Below are 24,000 nucleotides of genomic sequence, written 5' to 3'. Positions count from 1 at the left end.
CGGATCTGATTAATGGCGTTTTCCCTCTCTCAGCACATTTCTCCCCGCTGTTATTCTAATCTCCTTGAACCGAGTCCGTGCAAATAAATAAAACGGAGCACATCACGTCCTCTCGGCACATTGTAAAGGCTGATTCGGGCTTCCACACACACACACACCCTTGCGGCTTCACGGGCTGACCATAACTGTTCTCTAAACTATGGTTAACAAAGCCCCGGTTCCTCGAGGAGCCGGGAGTTCCCGCGTGGGCTGCCAGAAAAGTACTTCAAGACACTTAAAGATAGGGAGAGAAACGTTACAAGATCAAACCCACAGAAGAGGCCCCTATAGTTTGTATGTTGACATATGGATGAGTACATTGTATAAGCACAGCTTGTGGGGTTTGTTGTCGTAATTGCTGTTCTCCCACGGGTCCACGGCCAAACATGTACGGGGCCTTGACGTGGCCTCCGAGCTGCATCGAGGTCGACAACGCAGAACCCTGCCTTCCTGACCTCTCCCTGGCCGAGCAGATCCTGCAGACGCACAATGGCTGGCCTTAATTACCAGCCTCCATTCCCGGCACTACGGCTTCGCCCAATGGTGCCCATTCAGAGCTGCGGTTTCTCCCTAAGGTGCCCATTCACGCGTAGCACAAAGCCAAGCAGTGTCACTCCCTGATCCCTTGACACCGCATCCACAATCGGGTGCCAGCGATCGCAGCTTCACAGTGTCTGTCCGTCATTGGGAGTCACATCAAGGCAGAATCTCTGCGGTTGGCGCGTGAGTAACATGGGTAAGAATGAGATTCACACTGCTGCAACAGCCGGTATTTTTCCACAGACTGGTACTCTACTTACTCTACACAAAACTCTCTTTGAACCACATCTAAACTACTGCAATGTCATCTGGTGTAACACCTTCCCTAGGGACCTTCACAAATTTGAATCCATTAGGGGTGTAACGGTACGTGTATTTGTATTGAACCGACGGGGGGTTCGGTTCGGTTCAGAGGTGTACCGAACGAGTTTCCACACGAACATATTAAGCTAAGCTAAAGTCTTAACAAGCTGCTCTGCTTTCCTCTGCCTGTCTCTGTCAGTACACAACACCCAGCATTGTACCACCCACACAACCGTCTGATTGGTTACATACAGAGCGGTAACAGCCAATCAGCAGTGCGTATTCAGAGCGCATGTTAGCAGGTAATCATCAGGCCGCGGACTCTCCACTAATTAGAATAAACACCTCCCAGTCAACTGCTAGTAACATCACTATGAGCCCGTTGACCTTCTAGAAATATAAACTGCAGCTCAGCTCGCTCGCAGTCCTGGCTTGAGGTGAAGGCTAATTCGCTTTTAGCGTAACGTTAGCCCATGTGTGTGTGTGCGTTACGGACAGCAAAGCCCTGTCTGTCTGTTATTTCACTTGACCTTTTTTCTGTGTTGATTGAGCTGTGTTGAAGCAGGGCATTATGTTAAATGAAGAGTTTCTGTCTCTGATAGTTGATATAATAATGTAACTGTATCATTAAGCCTACATGAACTCCATGGTGTTCAGGGATGAATAGTCTCTCCTATTGCTATTGTACTATTTTTTCAGCAATAGTTACATGAATCATTAGTAATGGAGCAGCCTAGTTTTGAATGGCAGGGTCCCTGCTATCACATGTTGATAGAAATATAACATTTACATAATAAAAATCAACTACAGGCTTCCTAAATGTATAAATTAAGCATGATGAGTTGACTTGAAACTGTTTAATGTTGCACTTTTTATATGTAGAAGAAAAGTTGTGTCATTTTATTTAATCTGAGCAACAACTTGAGGCAGTTTAATGTGGATTAACGCGGGCAGAATTATTATAGTGTTCCCAATGTTAAAAGGACAAAGCCATTGTTTACAAATTTGGTAAATAAATAACCATAAAATTTATATTTTGTTGTTTTCTTACTGTACCGAAAATGAACCGAACCGTGACCTCTAAACCGAGGTACGTACCGAACCGAAGTTTTTGTGTACCGTTACACCCCTAGAATCCATGCAAAAGAAAATCATTCGGGCCCTGTCATGGTCCAAGTTTAATGCCCCCCCACTCGACATCTGTTCCATAATTATCATCTCTTAAGAGTGCCAGAGTTCAATATTTATCACAATGCTCGTCTAACCTATCGAGTCATCCACAGGCTGAATCTCAGGCTCTGTAGCTCGGTTCCTATCTATCGTCCCCAGCATACCCACGACGCTCGTAACTTTGACCTGATATCAGGTAAACATCGTCTACTGGATGTTTCAGCATATATTGACCTTTGGACCCCCTGCTAAAAGCTTCTGCTAGCTTATCTGGGGGACCCTTTCACTTACCACCATCCTTAAATGGATATTCACTACTGTTGTAATCGTAATATGATATTGTGAATACACTTGAAACTTGAACATGAAAACTAGTACCGAATATGATTCATTAGTATCGCTGTACTATACTAATACCGGTATACCGTACAACCCTAGTTTCTACTTGGTGAAAAACGTCCATTTGTCGAAGGAGAGACAACGAGAATGCGGGCTCCCGTGTCACCATACTTGCCAACCCTCCCGTTTTTAGCGGGAGACTCAGCGCCTCTCCCGATAACCTCCCGGCAGAAATGTTCTCCCGGTATTCAGCCGGAGCTGGAGGCCACGCCCCCTCCAGCTCAATGCGGACCTGAGTGGGGACAGCCTGTTCTCACGTCCGCTTTTCCCACAATATAAACAGCGTGCCTGCCCAATGACGTCGTAACATCTACGGCTTTTGGAGAGTAGAGTGCACAACTGCGCACACAACAAGGAGACGGAGCAGGAGAACGAGGAAGTTACAGACATGGCGACGCCGTCGACGAGCAAGATGAAGAAATACGCTTGCAAGTTCCAAAACGAATGGAAACAAGAATTTCAGTTCATCCAGGACAGTTTGAAGGGGAAGGGGTATGTAATTATGTTGCCTGTACATTTTGTTGAACAGACTTCTCCATTGAACACGGTGGCCGAAATGATATACTCATCATGAACGGAGAAGTTAAACAGGACAATGCTGCCATCTGCTGGATAGCCTCCGGAACACTGAAATTCAAGTATTTATTTTATTTATATGTATAATAAAAATAAAAAATAAAAAATATATATATATATATATATATATATGTATATATATATATATATATATATATATATATATATATATATATAGCTAGAATTCACTGAAAGTCAAGTATTTCATACGTATATATATATATATATATATATATATATATATATATATATATATATATATATATATGTATGAAATACTTGAGTTGGTGAATTCTAGCTGTAAATATACTCTCCTCTTAACCACGCCCTTAATCACGCCCCCCCCCCCACCTCCCGATATCGGAGGTCTCAAGGTTTGGCAAGTATGCGTGTCACTGAGCTGTGGTCCGCGACGGAACTCAGCTGTAATGCACTTCTCCACCACTTGTAGCAGTAATGACAATATCAAACAGAAGATGTCTGGAGCTAAAGTCTTTAGAGTTTTTTTAAGCGCAAAAATTATGACTAAAGTGGTGAAGCTGTATTCTCAGTTCAGAAACATGTATTATTAATTGACTTTATTTATTTTAGCACTTTGTAAAAAAACATAATTAACTGTAAGTGAGTTAGATATAATCATTGAATATGATTAAAATCAAGAATGAAATGACTAATTCATTGTCAATATTTCAGTGGGCCCCTTTGTTCTGTAAAAGTTGGGCCCCGTGGTCAAAATGGTTAAAAAAAAAACCCTGGTTTAGCACATACTGGGACAGTGAAATGGTTTTAGCATCTTTAATGGTTCATGTTCCCTTTTCCGTATTCAGCCCTCGGTGGAAAAGGTTTGGACTAGGGTTGTACGGTATACCGGTACTAGTTTAGTATCGCGGTACTAATGAATCAAAAACGGTGCTATATTCTGTTTGAAAAGTACCGGTTTCCAATGTATTTATTTTTCTAACGGGCACGACATTGCTGGTTTTACGAGCAGAGGAGCATGTTCGGCAGCGCACAATCACTGAGTACTTACAAGCAGACACGGTGTGTAGACAGAAAAGGGAGAACGGACACATTTTGGTCTAAAAACTGACGATAAAGGTGAAGCTATAACACCGAAACACCCTCAGGAAGGAAGAGGTGCTTTAAGACATGGCTAGCTAGCTAGCAGCTGACGTCCATCCGCAGTCGGCAGTGTTTTAGCTACTTCTAAATCACTAATCCTCGTCTCCATGGCGACAAATAAAGTAAGTTTCTACACACCGTAGGAGGATACAATAGCTAACGTGCCTGAATGCAAACAAACGCCATTGGTGGATCTCCACCTGACATCCACTGTAATGATACCAAGTACAAGAGCGTATCTAGTCAATACTACTATGATTACATTGATATTTTTTATCGTCACAAAATCTTTTTTCCTTTTTAAAAAAATTCATGTTATGTTTATAAACTCAGGAAATATGTCCCTGGACACATGAGGACTTTGAATATGACCAATGTATGATCCTGTAACTACTTGGTATCGGATCGATACCTAAATTTGTGGTATCATCCAAAACTAATGTAAAGTATCCAAACAACAGACGAATAAGTGATTATTACATTTTAACAGAAGTGTAGGTAGAACATGTTGAAACAGACACTAAGCAGATATTAACAGTAAATGAACAAGTGGATTAAGAATTCATTTTTACAGCTTGTCCTTTATAATGTTGACAAAATAATAGAATGATAAATGACACAATATGTTACTGCATATGTCAGCAGACTAATTAGGAGCCTTTGTTTGTTTAATTACTACTAAAAGACAAGTGGTCTTGTATGTTCACTATTTTATTTAAGGACTAAATTGTTCTTCGATTGCAATAATAAACATATGTTTAATGTACCCTAATATTTTTTGGTTAAAATGAAAGCCAATAATGCCATTTTTTGTTGCCCGCCTTTTTTTTAAAGAAAAGTATAGAAATATATTTTGGTACCGGTACCAACATCTTGGTATTGGGACAACCCTAGTTTGAACCCCGTTCCACTATAAATGGTTAAAAAAATAAAAATTCTGGAAAATTAAAACGGGAAAAACTAAATTTGGTAACAACACTTCATAGGGCCCTTCGATGTGTCACAACTGTGCACACAGTTGCAACAATATCATAGCACTATTTGCCTTGTAAAGTACACAGCATCTTTGTTTTATTTGGGTTTTTTTCTGATATTTCCAGCAATAAATCTTTTTTTTTTGTGCTTGTTCCATGCATCTGTTGCAGAGATATTCCACTTTGGAGGTTTTTATGTAAACTCATAGGCAGATAAAATGCCTCATCTGTCACAGATCTGTTTCCAGTATTATCTCGACGTGACATCCTTCTATCGTGGATCTCAACTCGGTTAAACAGAACTACCCAAAAACTAGCCTCTTCCAAGTAGAATTCCCTCCCTGCCAATAGAAGAAGAAAAAAAATCTGTCACAGAACCGAAAGTCATTCAAAACAAAATGTTCTGGACAGTTCCTCATGGTTAAAGTCTGCGGTACGTCCTTTGGTTGGTGTAATGCAGGGGTCACCAACGCGGTGCCCGCGGGCACCAGGTCGCCCGTAAGGACCAGATGAGTAGCCCGCTGGCCTGTTCTAAAAATAGCTCAAATAGCAGCACTTACCAGTGAGCTGCCTCTATTTTTTTTAATTTTATTTATTTACTAGCAAGCTGGTCTCGCTTTGCTCGACATTTTTAATTCTAAGAGAGACAAAACTCAAATAGAATTTGAAAATCCAAGAAAATATTTTAAAGACTTGGTCTTCACTTGTCTAAATAAATTCATTAATTTTTTTACTTTGCTTCTTATAACTTTCAGAAAGACAATTTTTGAGAAAAAATACAACCTTAAAAATGATTTTAGGATTTTTAAACACATATACCTTTTTACCTTTTCAATTCCTTCCTCTTCTTTCCTGACAATTTAAATCAATGTTCAAGTAACATTTTGTTTTTTATTGTAAAGAATAATAAATACATCTTAATTTAATTCTTCATTTTAGCTTCTGTTTTTTTTCTTTTTTCGACGAAGAATATTTGTGAAATATTTCTTCAAACTTATGATGATTAAAATTCAAAAAAATTATTCTGGCAAATCTAGAAAATCTGTAGAATCAAATTTAAATCTTATTTCAAAGTCTTTTTAATTTCTTTTAAAATTTTTGTTCTGGAAAATCTAGAAGAAATAATGATTTGTCTTTGTTAGAAATATAGCTTGGTCCAATTTGTTATATATTCTAACAAAGTGCAGATTGGATTTTAACCTATTTAAAACATGTCATCAAAATTCTAGAATTAATCTTTATTAGTAAAAATGACTAATGATGTTCCATAAAAAGACTCGAATTAGCTAGTTTTTCTCTTCTTTTTTTCGGTTGAATTTTGAATTTTAAAGAGTCGAAATTGAAAATAAACTATGTTTCAAAATGTAATTGTCATTTTTTTCGTGTTTTCTCCTCTTTTAAACCGTTCAATTAAGTGTAAATATCATTAATTATTAATAATAACATGAAGTTAAAGGTAAATTGAGCAAATTGGCTATTTTTGACAATTTATTTAAGTGTGTATCAAACTGGTAGCCCTTCGTATTAATCAGTACCCAAGAAGTAGCTCATGGTTTCAAAAAGGTTGGTGACCCCTGGTGTAGTGACAAGTTTGACAACACGGAGAAAATAAATAAATAATAGGAGCAGGATATCACACTGTAGTAAATATCTGACCTCCTCCGTGACAGGAGACCCATCCTGGTGACTCCTGGTTCCTGCGGCCACAGAATGGCCCCAGACCTCCGTGACACTAGCTGTGTTATGCACATGAGTCACAGTGAGGTTACTGTGCAGCTAGTCCCTCGTCTTGTTGCCGGGCAGCGAGAGGGTAGATACAGTATATTCCAGTGGCGAGGGGGGAAAATATGGCATTATCAAAAAGAGGCGGTGAAAAAGTCAAAGGGATGGGCAACTGTTTAAAAAGCTTATTGTTTATTTTCTTCCATAAAGCGGAGCCTGCATTTTTACTGCTGGCTCGGCGGTTACAATGGGAAGACCACGGAAAGTATGAAGGGAGCTAATGTATTTAATTATAATATCCAAATATCCTTAGCCAGAGTTGCACATCATCCAAGTAAGTTGGTAAAAACGCTTCCAGACGGGCTAAAATGGCTTAAAAAAACCGCCCGTAACGTGCATGCCAGACCAGTAGGCGCCACTGTCACTTTGTAGTGCGGATTTTTACTTTGACATACATAAGTAGCGGTTAGCATTGTTGTGTTTTTAGAAGAAAAACCTACAACAGTTTGTCTGGCCTTTGGTGTCTCGGTTGTGAAATGCATGTTATGTACTGTTTTCACTACCAGGAATTGATTAACGTGGGTTGAAAAACGTATTCGGGGTGTTACCATTTAGTGGTCAATTGTGCGGAATATGTACTGTACTGTGCAATCTACTAATAAAAGTTTCAATCAATCAACAGTGTTTCCCATAAACTGCCAAGATACCTGTGGCGGTGGGGGCGTGGCTATGGGCGTGGTCACATGACATCATAGAGTAATTTGCATAATTTACTACAATGATTTGATTTTCTCTTAAAAGGCTCAAAAAATGTATACTTACTAATTAATAATAACAGTTTTGTTTTAAACGTCCATCCATCCATGTTACAATATAATTACAACACTTTATGTACATATTTATATACAGATTTGAACAATAAGTTATTCACAGAAATATATTTATTAATTGTGGTTCTTACAAAAAATATATCTTATTAAATATAAAAGCTAAAATGTCTCAAAGCTCTGCCCCTTTAATTAGTGCACATTAAATAATTTAACTTTAGCCTACTACTACAACCATATTATTTACCAGCAACATAAAGTGAAACAGAGGCAGAGGTGTCCTGCCACAGTCAGTAACAAATAAACAGAAAACAGTAGTGGTGGTAGATAGACACAGAGCTTCATCAAACATCTGATCCACTGAACAAAGAGCTCCAAAAATCTTGAACTTTAGACTGCCATCAGTTTTACTCCCTACACTTAACCATGTGTTTCCTACTGCCTGCAGACTTTGCACCATTTGTTATATACACATGTTGTGTTTGTAATATAAATACATTTAATAAAGTCAAATACAAATAAGGCAACAAGAGAAGTATCCTACACTTCTCTTTTGTAAAGTAAATCTGAACAGCCGATATGGGCATCTACATCTGCTATATGATTTGCCTGAGAAGCTGGAGAGGACAACAACAACAACAACAACAAAAAAATTTTTATTTTTTTTATTTTTTATTTTATTTTTATTTTTTTATTTGTGGCGGACGTAATTCTTTCGTGGCGGGCCGCCACAAATAAATGAATGTGTGGGAAACCCTGATCAATGTTGTTGATACGAGTGCTCAAAACTGTTTTTTGTTTTTTTTAGCAAACAGTATTAAAGTAACGGACCCTAAGCTTTACTTTCATCTACAAACCCCGTTTCCATATGAGTTGGGAAATTGTGTTAGATGTAAATATAAACGGAATACAATGATTTGCAAATCATTTTCAAGCCATATTCAATTGAATGCACTACAAAGACAACATATTTGATGTTCAAACTCATAAACTTTGTTGGTTTTTTTTGAAAATAATAATTAACTTAGAATTTCATGGCTGCAACACGTGCCAAAGTAGTTGGTAAAGGGCATGTCCACCACTGTGTTACATGGCCTTTCCTTTTAACAACACTCAGTAAACGTTTGGGAACTGAGGAGACACATTTTTGAAGCTTCTCAGGTGGAATTCTTTCCCATTCTTGCTTGATGTACAGCTTAAGTTGTTCAACAGTCCGGGGGTCTCCCTTGTGCTATTTTAGGCTTCATATTGCGTCACACATTTTCAATGGGAGACAGGCCTGGACTACAGGCAGGCCAGTCTAGTACCCACACTCTTTTACTATGAAGCCACGTTGATGTAACACGTGGCTTGGCATTGTCTTGCTGACATAAGCAGGGGCGTCCATGGTAACGTTGCTTGGATGGCAACATATGTTGCTCCAAAACCTGTATGTACCTTTCAGCATTAATGGAGCCTTCACAGATGTGTAAGTTACCCATGTCTTGGGCACTAATACACCCCCATACCATCACACATGCTGGCTTTTCAACTTTGCGCCTATAACAATCCGGATGGTTCTTTTCCTCTTTGGTCCGGAGGACACGAAGTCCACAATTTCCAAAAACAATTTGAAATGTGGACTCGTCAGACCACAGAACACTTTTCCACTTTGTATCAGTCCATCTTAGATGAGCTCAGGCCCAGCGAAGCCGACGGCGTTTCTGGGTGTTGTTGATAAACGGTTTTTGCCTTGCATAGGAGAGTTTCAACTTGCACTTACAGATGTAGCGACCGACTGTAGTTACTGACAGTGGGTTTCTAAAGTGTTCCTGAGCCCATGTGGTGATATCCATTACACAATTATGTCGCTTTTTGATGCAGTACTGCTTGAGGGATCCAAGGTCACGGGCATTCAATGTTACGTGCAGTGATTTCTCCAGATTCTCTGAACCTTTTGATGATATTACGGACCGTAGATGGTGAAATCCCTAAATTCCTTGCAATAGCTGGTTGAGAAAGGTTGTTCTTAAACTGTTCGACAATTTGCTCACGCATTTGTTGACAAAGTGGTGACCCTCGCCACATCCTTGTTTGTGAATGACTGAGCATTTCACGGAAGCTGCTTTTATACCCAATCATGGCACCCACCTAGGGATGATGTTTGATAAGAAATTATCGAGTTCGAGCCCATTATCGAATCCTCGTATCGAACCGATTCCTTGTCGATTCTTATCGTTAAACAGTTTACTTACAGACTTATCTTTTCCAAGGCTTGTAAGAGCTAACACAACTTGTCTACTTTTCAATTGTCTCAACCCGGAGGTCCCCAAACTAATGACGCGTAGTATTTTCATATCGCCACAAGGTGTCAGTAAGAGTTTACAATCAAATGGGCATAACATTGCAGCATTTCCTGTACGTGGGAAGGGATTCGTTCCCAGGGATTCGAATAAAGAACCAACTCTTTTTCTTTACTATAGTGGCCTCGATAACGGGAACCGGTTCTCAAAAAGGGATTCGAGTCTATGGAATCGGTTCTTTTCTTATCGAACAACCGGGAGAATTTCGATTTCGAACGTCATCCCTACACCCACCTGTTCCCAATTAGCCTGTTCACCTGCTAATTGTTCACCACTTGTGCCAGCTTTTTTGAAACATGTTGCGGGCATCAAATTCCAAATGAGCTAATATTTGCAAAAAAACAAAACAAAGTTTACCAGTTTGAATGTTAAAGGCCTACTGAAAGCCACTACTAGCGACCACACAGTCTGATAGTTTATATATCAATGATGAAATCTTAACATTGCAACACATGCCAATACGGCCGGGTTAACTTATAAAGTGACATTTTAAATTTCCCGGGGAACTTCCGGTTCAAAACGCCTTTGGAGGATGACGTATGCGCGTGACGTCGCGAGGTCCACGGAAGTGTTTGGACCCTTTTGGACACAATACACAGAGCTCTCTTTTCTTCGACAAAATTCCACAGTATTCTGGACATCTGTGTTGGTGAATCTTTTGCAATTTGTTTAATGAACAATGGAGGCTGCAAAGAAGAACGTTGTAGGTGGGATCGGTGTATTAGCGGCTGGCTGTAGCAACACAACAAGGAGGACTTTGTTGGATAGCAGACGCGCTAGCGGCGAACTCACCTTGACTTCCTACGTCTCCGGGCCGCCGACCGCATCGTCGATCGCTGGAACACAGGTGAGCACGGGTGTTGATGAGCGGAGGAGGGCTGGCTGGCGTAGGTGGAGCGCTAATGTTTTTATCATAGCTCTGACGAGGTCCCGTTGTTAAGTTAGCGTCGTTAGCAACAGCATTGCTAGGCTTCGACAGGCGTCGAATACACATTAACCGTGTATTTACATGTCCAGTTCAGTGTCTCCTGATAGTAGTATTGTTGATCTTCTGTCTATCCTTCCAGTCAGGGATTGATTTATTTTGTTTCTATCTGCATTTGAGACAGACGCTATCACGTTAGCTCATGCTAAGAGCTTCGTCGATGTATTGTCGTGGAGATAAAAGTCACTGTGAATGTCCATTTCGCCTTCTCGACTCTCATTTTCAAGAGGATATAGTATCCGAGGTGGTTTAAAATACAAATCCGTGATCCACAATAGAAAAAGGAGAGAGTGTGGATTCCAATGAGCCAGCTTGTACCTAAGTTACGGTCAGAGCGAAAAAAGATATCTCTTGAACTGCATTCTAGTCTGTCACTCTAACGTTCCTCATCCACAAATCTTTCATCCTCGCTCAAATTAATGGGGTAATCGTCACTTTCTCGCTCCTAATATCTCTCGCTCCATTGTAAACAACGGGGAATTGTGAGCAGCACTACCGCTTGTGACGTCACGCTACTTCCGGTAGGGGCAAGGTTTTTTTTATCAGCGAGCAAAAGTTGCGAACTTCATCGTCGATTTTCTCTACTAAATCCTTTCAGCAAAAATATGGCAATATCGCGAAATGATCAAGTATGACACATACCGTATTTCCTTGAATTGGCGCCGGGAATATGGTATTCGCATGCCTCGAATTACAGCCGGGTCAAACTCGTTTCGCAAAATAATTAGCGCATGCTTGGCACTTCCGCCAGGTCAAATATGAGTCATTAAATGACTCCCGCCTCCTGGTGGTAGAGGGCGCTAGTGATCGTTCTTGCGACTGCTGGTACTGCAGAAGACCGTGCAGCAGAAGAAGACAACCGGCAGCAAGAGTGCGCAGCCATTGTTTGCTTGGACTTTTACCATGGAGGATTACATATCTAAAATAAAACCGTTTTCTAAACTGGACTTTCAATCGAAGCAGGAGGTAATACTTTAAAGGAAGATCTCCATCGAGACAGAGAAACTTTTAAAACTGAAGAAAGATAAGGAACACTTCTATATCGATGCTTTTCTTCAAAAGGAGCTGGCATGGACTCATTTATACCTAAAGGTAAGACAATAATAACGTTTTTTTTTATTAAATGTGCTTTTCATGATAAGGTAAGCGCCGGAGTGAGAAGAGGTTTTAAAATAATTCGCGCATGCTTGGCCATCCCGCAGGCTTCTGGTAAGCGCTGGAGTGACAGGAGGTTTTAAATTAATTAGCGCCCCTGCGGCTATTCAAGTAAATACGGTAGAATGGATCTGCTATTCCCGTTTAAATAAAAATAAAAAATTTCAGTAGGCCTTTAAATATCTTGTCTTTGCAGTCTATTCAATTGAATATAGGTGGTATAGGATTTGCAAATCATTGTATTCTGTTTTTATTTACCCTTTACACAACGTGCCAACTTCACCGGTTTCGGGTATTGTAAGTAACATTTTGTAAGTGGCATCGCCACTGACACATTTCAATACTCCATGGTCACGTCCTTGGAGCAGTTTCGACGTACAGTACATACCTACGGTCGCTAGTCTGTGGGACGCCTCCCAGAGGTGGGGTCGATTGTCACGGTTATCAAAACAGGAAGTGGTGTGATTGTTGTCTCAGCAAAAACCGAGCGGAAGAATGGGATTTCTGCACAGAACACAAACCAGCTGGCAGGAAACCACGCTCCTACCCCCACCACCTCCACCCGTTATCATTTTTCAAGCTTTGATTTCCTTTCATGGGAAGTGTCCTCACATTGCTTTCCTTGGCCCGCTGTCTCCCAACTGGTCTCTGGCCTTCAGACTGTATGCTCTCCCTGCTCGTGTGCAGCCAAGGAGAAGTGACCGTGAGGCAAGGGAGGGACGGCGGGGATAAAATGCGAAGCGCTCTCTCCTGGCGGCGGTGTTGAAAGAGTGTTTATCGACAGGGCTTCACCAAGCAGGGGAGGGCGGGGTGTAAAAGACAAGGCGAGAGAAAACAGCTGGTGGACGAGAATGTAAATAATTCCGCTCTCCATGGGTGTCGAGGGGGTTTGGAGTTGATTATATAATGATTACGCAAGCCAATCAACTGATGGAGGCTCCTCTCAGAGACATTCTACCCCCGAGGGGGGGGGGGGGGGGGGGGGGGACCGGCTATTGTCCGTAGTCTTAACGCCACATAATCTGATCAACTTTGGACGGTGCAGGGCTGGCTTTACTTTGAAAGAGGGATTTTAGATCAACAACACCCAAAACTACACTGTAAAAAAAATTCCTATTTTTATGGTTAATTTACTCTAAATTTCTACTGTAATTTTTCTTTTTTTTTAAAATAGTTTATAAAACGGTAGAATTGAAGACATTATCTGTAAATAAACAATCCGCCTGTTATTTTAAGTAATATGCCAGTAATGACAAACTATGTATATTTCTATTTCTTTTATAGTAAAATACCAAATTATTTATACACAGCATTTTCTGTTTTCTTAAATTACTTTCAAATTCATGTAAAATTACAGTAATTATCTTTCATTAAATATGTAGCTTGTTATATAAAAGTCTATGTCCATACTAACAATCGTGTAGAACAGGGGTGCTCACACTTTTTCTGCAGGCGAGCTACTTTTCAATTGATCAAGTCGTGGGGATCTACCTCATTCATATACCTGTATATAATTTATATTTACTTATTTATTAAATATATGTTTTGTTAACAAGTTAAAGGTGTTTAATGATAATGCAAGCATGTTCAACACATATAGTTAATATTGTTAATAAATTAAAGGTGTTTAATGATAATAAAAGAATGTTTAATACATATAGTTAATATTGTTAACATGTTAAAGGTGTTTAAAGATAATGCAAGCATGTTTAACACATATACTTAATATTGTTAACAAGTTAAAGGTGTTTAATGATAATACAAGCATGTTTAACACATATAGTTAATATTGTTAACAAGTTAAAGGTGTTTAAAGATAATACATGCATGTTTAACACATATAGTTAATATTGTTAACAAGTTAAAGGTGTTTAATGACAATACATGCATGTTTAACACATATAGTTAATATTGTTAACAAGTTAAAGGTGTTTAATGACAATACATGCATGTTTAACACATATAGTTAATATTGTTAACAAGTTAAAGGTGTTTAATGACAATACATGCATGTTTAACACATATAGTTAATATTGTTAACAATTTAAAGGTGTTTAATGACAATACATGCATGTTTAACACATATAGTTAATATTGTTAACAAGTTAAAGGTGTTTAATGACAATACATGCATGTTTAACACATATAGTTAATATTGTTAACAAGTTAAAGGTGTTTAATGACAATACATGCATGTTTAACACATATAGTTAATATTGTTAACAAGTTAAAGGTGTTTAAAGATAATACATGCATGTTTAACACATATAGTTAATATTGTTAACAAGTTAAAGGTGTTTAATGACAATACATGCATGTTTAACACATATAGATTCCTTTCTTTCATGAAGACAAGAATATAAGTTGGTGTATTACCTGATTCTGATGACTTGCATTGATAGGAATCAGACAGTGGTGATGATAACGTCCGCATTTTCAAATGGAAGAGAAAAAAAAGTCCTCCTTTCTGTCCAATACCACATGAAAGTGGTTGGTTTTTGTCATCTTATTTGTCCAGCTTCCGTACTCCTTTGTATACACTTTACAAGAAATACATTGGCGGCAAACTCCGTAGCTTGCTAGCTTGTGCACGCCAGCTTTCTGAGACTCTTAGCGCAGGCAGGATGAAGCAGAGCTTTTATTGTGAAGGCAGGAACTGTGCAGTCGGTCTTTGGAGTTTTGACGACAAATACGGCGCCAGAGTCTGTTGAAATAAAAAGTGTTTCTCGCCTTCCTGTCTGTCATTTTTTCTTAATAATGAGCTGGCAGCAGCCAGCGTCATCTCAGAAGACCCTCGGGTGCCGTGAATGTCAATCAAGTGACGAAAGTGACGTCATAGTGATGATTTATGATCGCTCATTTTTAGGACTATTTTTTTAATGCCTGGCTGGCGAACGACTGACACAACCTCCGCGATCGACCGGTAGATCGCGATCGACGTAATGAGCACCCCTGGTGTAGAATAAAGGTATTTTTCTGCAGAACTGTTTGCATCGTCACTTTATTAAAGGTGGTTGATCTTAACAATTCAGAAAAAATCTGTCAAATAATGGTATTTTTCTGTGGAACTGCCAGCATTGTCACTTCATTAAAGGTGTTTGATCGTAATAATTTGGAAAAACTCTGTAGAATAAAGGTAACTGTTTGCATCGTCACTTTATTAAAGGTGGTTGATCTAAATAATTTAGTAAAAATCTGTAAAATTACCACATTTTTCCTTAAAACGTTTCATGAAAATTTCTGTAAATATAATGTTTTTGATCATTATTTGGTTTACAATGTTTTACTTTCATTTTACGGTTTTCGTTTGGCAGCCGTAGCTGCCAGTAGATGACCGTTTTTTTACAGAATTTTTTTTTACAGTGTAGTGAAGTTGGCATGTTGTGTAAAAATGGTAAATAAAAACAGAATACAATGATTTGCTAATCTTATTCAACCTATATTCAATTGAATAGACTGCAAAGACAAGATACTTAACATTCGAACTGGAAAACGTTGTTATTTTTTTGCAAATATTAGCTCAATTGGAATTTGATGCCCGCAACATGTTTCAAAAAAGCTGGCACAAGTGGCAAAAAAGAGTGAGAAAGTTGAGGAGTGCTTCGTCAAACACTTATTTGGAACATCCCACAGGTGAACAGGCTAATTGGGAACAGGTGGGTGCCATGATTGGGTATAAAAGTAGATTTCCATGAAATGCTCAGTCATTCACAAACAAGTATGGGACGAGGGTCACCACTTTGTCAACAAATGCTTGAGCAAATTGTCCAACAGTTTAAGAACAACATTTCTCAACCAGCTATTGCAAGGAATTTAGGGATTTCACCATCTACGGTCTGTAATATCATCAAAAGGTTTAGAGAATCTGAAGAAATCACTGCACGTAAGCAGCTAAGCCCGTGACCTTCCATCCCTCAGGCTGTACTGCATCAAAAAGCCACATCAGTGTGTAAAGGATATCACCACATGGGCTCAGGAACACTTCAGAAAACCACTGTCATTAACTACAGTTGGTCGCTACATCTGTAAGTGCAAGTTAAAACTCTCCTATGCAAAGCGAAAGCCATTTATTCTTTGGCTTTTAACACTACGTGAGTTGTGTGGTCCTCTGTCTTCTGTTGTCCTCCATGTTTTTTTTATACATTTTGATTTTTATTTACTGTTTTAATTGGTATTTCCCTTTAAAATTGTTTTTATTCATATTTATTTTTATATTGTTTTTATATTGGTTCTATATTTATTTATTTTTTGTTTTTATTCAATCAGTCATAATATTTGATTATTGTTTTTAATATTGTTTTTAATACTGTTTTTAATATGGTTGTGCAGCACTTTGGAAACATTTTTGTTGTTTAAAAGTGGATTGGATTGGATTTATCAACAACACCCAGAAATACCGCCGGCTTAGCTGGGCCTGAGCTCATCTAAGATGGACTGATGCAAAGTGGGAAAGTGTTCTGTGGTCTGACGAGTCCACATTTCAAATTGTTTTTGGAAACTGTGGACGTCGTGTCCTCCGGAACAAAGAGGAAAAGAACCATCCGGATTGTTCTAGGCGCAAAGTTGAAAAGCCAGCATCTGTGATGGTATGGGGGTGTATTAGTGCCCAAGACATGGGTAACTTACACATCTGTGAAGGCACCATTAATGCTGAAAGGTACATACAGGTTTTTGGAGCAACATATGTTGCCATCCAAGCAACGTCTTTTTCATGGACGCCCCTGCTTATTTCAGCAAGACAATGCCAAGCCACGTGTTACAACAGCGTGGCTTGGGAACTAGACTGGCCTGGACTGTTGAACAACTTAAGCTGTACATCAAGCAGGAATGGGAAAGAATTCCACCTGAAAAGCTTCAAAAACTCTATGTTTATTTATGTGGGTGATGTCGTTGTGGCTTGTGCAGCCCTTTGAGACACTTGTGATTTAGGGTTGTATAAATAAACATTGATTGATTGATTAATGAAAGCTCCACGTCCTTCATAAGCCAGCGAATCCTGCGTTCCCGTGCCAGAACGTAGCTACTTGTCTGGTACAGTAAGCCCTACACGTCTCTAGCTCTCCTCGCCTATGCGCTTCCTCTCTCTCTGCGTTTCCCCTCCGTGCTCATCGTCCTATGTCCTGTGTCGTCACCCCTTCAGCTCCTCTCCGTGCCCCGGATTCCCTCCTGTCTTCTCGCGGCCTCCGTGGATCTCGCACCCTCGCCTGGACACGGACTCTTGACGCCTCGCTCCTGCCCTTGACCTCTCTTGCTCGCCCACGGACATCCGAACCTGCCTTACTCCTTCTGGACTTCTGCGGCTTCGACAACTCCCGGTAACACTCAGCTAAACCCAACACATAGTCACACCACACGTATTTGGATTCCTTGCACACGTCATTCTATTATTTTAATAAACACGCCTGAGGCTAAGCGACGTCCCTGTCTCAGTGCCGTCTCCTTCTCCACCGCACGTAACAAAGAGTTGATCAATATACCGGGCTTTCTGCTCCGCCGCTCCCAGTCTGTGGGACGCTCTCCCTGACCACCTGAGGGCACCACAGACTGTGTATGCTTTTAAAAAAGGCTTTTTTTTTTTTAGATATATGCATACTATTTATAGCTATTTGGCTGTTCTACTTTTTATTTTTATTTATTTATTAATGTTTTAATACACTGTAGCACTTTGAGATTATTTACTCAATATAAAGTGCTTTTTACAAATAAAATCTATTATTATTATTATTAATAGCTTTTTAAACATCACAAAATGCTTTTTTTTTTTTTGGAGGAAGTTCGATTTGGTGTTTTGTTGTTTGTTTCCACTGCCGCCATTTTAACTGTTTAATACATAAACAAGGTTATTTGTTTTTGTTTTAGCACGTTGCCTTTCCTTTCTTCTAAATGGACAACATTTTAAGTCATTTTAGTTTTTGTAACAGCTGAATGAGCAGCACAGTTACAGTATAATTAACTATTAATGATTGAATTAGTCATCTTTGTTGTGGATAAGCACATGTCTAACATAACAAATGTGGACCGGATGTTCGGAAATCAGTCGTCGGTCACACAAAATTAATGCGATTTCTACTTTGTGGTACTCATTTAAATATACCCAGAAAGCAGGGAACAGGGACATTAAAATAAATGTTATGCTTTTTTTTAACATTATTGTTATTATTAATGTTATGCTATGAATTATGCAACAAAGGACTTCCAAGTACGAGTTTAAATCTTGCAAGAACTCCGGTCCAACCACATGAGTCAGACACTGGAAGACAGACACCCCTGATTCATTGACTATTCCCACCAAATCAAGCCTCGGTTGGTAGAGCGGTGGGTTCCTGGTTTGATCCCCGGCTTCTGCCATCCTAGTCACGTCCGTTGTGTCCTTGAGCAAGACACCCTTGCTCCTGATTAAAGTTAAGTTAAAGTTAAAGTACCACTGATAGTTGGAATTGGGGGTTAAATCACCAAATGATTCCCGTGCGCGGCCACCGCTGCTGCTCACTGCTCCCCTCACCTCCCAGGGGGTGGACAAGGGGATTGGGGTCAGGGCCTTGCATGGCATCATTTAGTGTCAAAGCACTTTGTAGAAAAGCATAGTACAACCCATAACCTATCATTATCCTATTATTATCATATTCCCATTTGTAATGGTGTTTTCACAACAACTGTAGGACAATAGAACATATAGGGCAGGGGTCATCAACCTTTTTGAAACCAAGAGCTACTTTTTGGGTACTGATTAATGCGAAGGGCTACCATTTTGATACACACTTAAATAAATTGCCAGAAATAGCCAATTTGCTGAATTACCTTTAACTCTATGTTATTATTAATAATTAATGATATTTACACTTAATTTAATGGTTTAAAAGAGGAGGAAAACACGAAAAAAATGACAATGAAATTTTGAAACATAGTTTATCTTCAATTTCGACTCTCTAAAATTCAAAATTCAACCGAAAAAAAGAAGGGAAAAACTAGCTAATTCGAATTCGAATCTTTTTGAAAAAATTTAAAAAAGAATTTATGGAACATCATTAGTAATTTTTCCTGATTAAGATTAATTTTAGAATTTTGATGACATGTTTTAATAGGTTAAGATCCAATCTGCACATTGTTAGAATATATAACAAATTGGACCAAGCTATATTTCTAACAAAGACAAATCATTATTTCTTCTAGATTTTCCAGAACAAAAATCTTAAAAGAAATTCAAAAGACTTTGAAATAAAATTTAAATTTGATTCTACAGATTTTCTAGATTTGCCAGAATAATTTTTTTGAATTTTAATCATAATAAGTTTGAAGAAATATTTCACATATATTCTTTGTCGAAAAAACAGAAGCTAAAACGAATAATTAAATTAAAATGTATTTATTATTTTTTACAATAAAAAAAATTAATTTACTTGAACACTGATTTAAATTGTCAGGAAAGAAGAGGAAGGAAATTAAAAGGTAAAAAGGTATATGTGTTTAAAAATCCTAAAATCATTTTTAAGGTTGGATTTTTTACTCTAAAATTGTCTTTCTGAAAGTTATAAGAAGCAAAGTAAAAAAAAAAAATGAATTTATTTAAACAAGTGAAGACCAAGTCTTTAAAATATTTTCTTGTATTTTCAAATTCTATTTGAGTTTTGTCTCTCTCAGAATTAAAAATGTCGGGCAAAGCGAGACCAGCTTGCTAGTAAATAAATACAATTTTAAAAATAGAGGCAGCTCACTGGTAAGTGCTGCTATTTGAGCTATTTTTAGAACAGGCCAGCGGGCTACTCATCTGGTCCCTACGGGCGACCTGGTGCCCGCGGGCACCGCGTTGGTGACCCCTGATATAGGGCCTGATTTAGCAAAAGTTTGCATGTACTAAAACAAGTGCAAACTTGATAGCACATGCAAAAGCTGATCTGCTAAACGTGTACAAAGTGGATTGCGACTGTTAAGTAAGCAAAATAAGGCGTGCAATCCATTTTCCGTCTCTGTCTTCACTAATATGCAAAATATATGCTACTAGGAGAAGAAGATGCTAAATTTAGCCCACGCACTGTGATTTATCAACGCTCATCACCGTTTTGCATGCACTTTTTAGCGTTTTATGTGTACGTTTGTGCATGTACGTGTTGTTACATTTTGGATATTCAGAAATAAAAAATATTAGACGTATCGTGTATTCCAGTGTTTCTTAACCATAGGGCCGCGCGCAACCAGAGAATGCCGCCAAAAAATGGGTTTCTCAGGTGTTGTCCGTACGGGCCGCAGCGGTATTCAGTTGTAATTAGAGATGTCCGATAACATCGGACTGCCGATATTATCGGAATGCCGATATTATCGGAATGCCGATATTATCGGCCGATAAATGCTTTAAAATGTAATATCGGAAATTATCGGTATCGGTTTCAAAAAGTAAAATGTATGAGTGGTACACGGACGTAGGGAGAAGTACAGAGTGCCAATAAACCTTAAAGGCACTGCCTTTGCGTGCCGGCCCAGTCACATAATATCTACGGCTTTTCACACGCACACAAGTGAATGCAAGCATACTTGGTCAACAGCCATACAGGTCACACTGAGGGTAGCCGTATAAACAACTTTAACACTGTTACAAATATGCGCCACACTGTGAAGCCACACCAAACAAGAATGACAAACACATTTCGGGAGAACATCCGCACCGTAACACAACATAAACACAACAGAACAAATACCCAGAACCCCTTGCAGCACTAACTGTTCCGGGACGCTACAATATACACCCCCGTTACCCCCTACCCCTCCTAACCCCCCCCCCAGGGGTTTATTTCTTTTGTTTCTATCTGCATTTAAGCCCGATGCTATCACGTTAGCTCCGTAGCTAAAGAGCTTTGCCGATGTATTGCCGTGGAGATAAAAGTCACTGTGAATATCCATTTCGCGTTCTCGACTCTCATTTTCAAGAGGATATAGTATCCGAGGTGGTTTAAAATACAAATCCGTGATCCACAATAGAAAAAGGAGAAAGTGTGGAATCCAACGAGCCAGCTTGTACCTAAGTTACGGTCAGAGCGAAAAAAGATGCGTCCTGCACTGCACTCTAGTCCTTCACTCTCACGTTCCTCATCCACAAATCTTTCATCCTGGCTCAAATTAATGGGGTAATCGTCGCTTTCTCGGTCCGAATCGCTCTCGCTGCTGGTGTAAACAATGGGGAAATGTGAGAAGCCTTTCAACCTGTGACGTCACGCTACTTCCGGTACAGGCGAGGCTTTTTTTTATCAGCGACCAAAAGTTGCAACTTTATCGTCGATGTTCTCTACTAAATCCTTTCAGCAAAAATATGGCAATATCGCGAAATGATCAAGTATGACACACAGAATGGATCTGCTATCCCCGTTTAAATAAATAAAAATTCATTTCAGTAGGCCTTTAAGTAAGGCGGTCTGCACCACTTCTCAATTGCAACACGCAGTCTTAGTAAATCACAGGCAACACGCCCACCAAAACCACGCTGTTTTATAGATTGCACGCACTTAGGGCTGCAACAACTAAGCGATTCAATCGATTATAAAAATAGTTGGCGATTAATTTAGTCATCGATTCGTTTTTTTTAGAATTATTATTTATTTATTTTGATTTTTTTATAAACCTTTATTTATAAACTGCAACATTTACAAACAGCCGAGAAACAATAATCAAAATAAGTATGGTGCCAGTATGCTGTTTTTTTTTCTCAATAAAATACTGGAAAGGATAGAAATGTAGTTTGTCTCTTTTATCCGATTATTAATCGATTAATCGAAGTAATAATCGACAGATTAATCGATTATCAAATTAGTTGTTAGTTGCAGCCCTACATGCACTCTTTATTTGAGTAAATCAGCCCAAAACCTAGACTTATTTTCATATTCTTATACTCTTCTGGTCTTTGCAACAAGGGACTTTTACAACGTCACTTACAAACTATTACTTTTGAAGTATTTTGCCCCCAAAAAGTAGGTCAACTTGTCCCTGACAGTCTTGCTAAGGATGAATAACAAAAACGCCTCTTGTTTCCCCACACTGAAGACCCCAACTAAGTGCTGATAAAGAAACTGGGCAACACCGTATGTAATTCCACAAACTACCCCATTATACATCTTCACCCCCGCAGACACAAACAACAAACAATAAAACTGTGTTGCGAAAGACTTGCGCAATTATCCCAGCAGGGCCAACCACCTATTTAAAGAACGCTCTGTCAAATACAAACACTGGAAGATTTAAAAGCCGAAAGCGCCAGGCTGCCGTGATGGGATGCCATTATGTTTATTGCCACGGCTGAAGGGAAAGCACACATTTGGGCAACAAATGACTTCAAAAGTGTGATGTTCTTGGAGTGTGAAGAGGCATCACTTCACATCTGGCCTGAGGGAGGGAGGTGACGGTGACCATTTGCTACAAAAGACGGCTTAAATGATCACCACTTGAGGTGTCACGGTACTTAGCATATGGCTCAACCACTAGATAGGAAGTGTCACATTGCAACTACCTTAAAAAACAATTAGTCGCACAATAAAGAATACACTGTTTCTATCACTGCAAAAACTGAAATCTAAGTAAGATTAAATATGTCAAATAAGGGTGATATTTGCTTATTTTCTGTCTGATAAGATAATTCTTCTCACTAAGCAGATTTTATGTTAGAGTGTTTTACTTGTTTTAAGTGTTTTGGTCCTACATTATCTCAGTAAGATATTACAGCTTGTTGCTGAGATTTGATGACCTATATTGAGTAAAACATGCTTGAAACTAGAATATCAAGTGTTGCAAAGCTGCGTCATCAACACTCACAAGTATAAAAACTGCTTTTTCAAAGTAATAATTTCGTATTTCAAGCATGAACAAAAAAAATCATGACTTTGACACAATTGTGTCTCATAATTAAAACAAATGGACTTTGCTGTTTTATTTTCAATGAAACAATAGAAAACACATACTCATATAGTAGTACAGTTGGCACAGTGCAGTTAACTGACAGTTAATATTTAAACATTTGACATGTGAGATTTCAAACTATTTTGAACAGAAATAGTTCATGCACATTCCGATGAATTCTTCAAAATTACAATAAAGAAACATTTGTCTGGGGGCCGGGCTGTATTTATATATATATATATATATATATATATATATATATATATATATATATATATATATATATATATATATATATATATATATATATATATATATATATATATATATATATATATATATATATATATATATATATATATATGTCTTAATTAGATTATCCAAAAAATAGTGCTCAATACCGTGGTAGAGCGTAATATGTATGTGTGGGAAAAAATCACAAGACTATTTCATCTCTACAGGCCTGTTTCATAAGGGGTTTTCCTCAATCCTCAGGAGATCCTGAGGGTTGAGGAAAACCCCTCATGAAACAGGCCTGTAGAGATGAAATAGTCTTGTGATTTTTTCCCACACATACATATATATATATATATATATATATATATATATATATATATATATATATATATATATATATATATATATATATATATATATATTAGGGCTGAAAGTAACGATTAATTTTATAATCGATTAATCTGTCGATTATTACTTCGATTAATCGATTAATAATCGGATACAATAGACAAACTACATTTCTATCCTATCCAGTATTTTATTGAAAAAAAACAGCATACTGGCACCATACTTATTTTGATTATTGTTTCTCAGCTGTTTGTAAATGTTGCAGTTTATAAATAAAAGTTTATTTAAAAAAAAAAATAATACATTTAAAAAAACAATTTTTAATAAAAAAATAAAAAAAAACCTCTGCGCATATATATATATATATATATATATATATATATATA

The 24,000-nt window shown here is 38.3% G+C and overlaps 1 protein-coding gene across 1 annotated transcript in view; it reads right to left on the bottom strand.

Annotated features, from left to right (window-relative positions):
• The window catches only part of zcchc24 (zinc finger, CCHC domain containing 24), a 126,572-nt gene that overhangs the window by 50,748 nt on the left and 51,824 nt on the right, over positions 1 to 24,000 (bottom strand). The gene's annotated exons all lie outside the window — the stretch shown is intronic.

This window comes from Entelurus aequoreus, linkage group LG09 (genome assembly GCF_033978785.1).
Source record: "Entelurus aequoreus isolate RoL-2023_Sb linkage group LG09, RoL_Eaeq_v1.1, whole genome shotgun sequence".
Lineage (NCBI taxonomy): Eukaryota > Metazoa > Chordata > Actinopteri > Syngnathiformes > Syngnathidae > Entelurus > Entelurus aequoreus.
The sequence above is the reverse complement of the archived record's forward strand: the minus strand, read 5'-3'. Positions and strand labels throughout refer to the sequence as shown.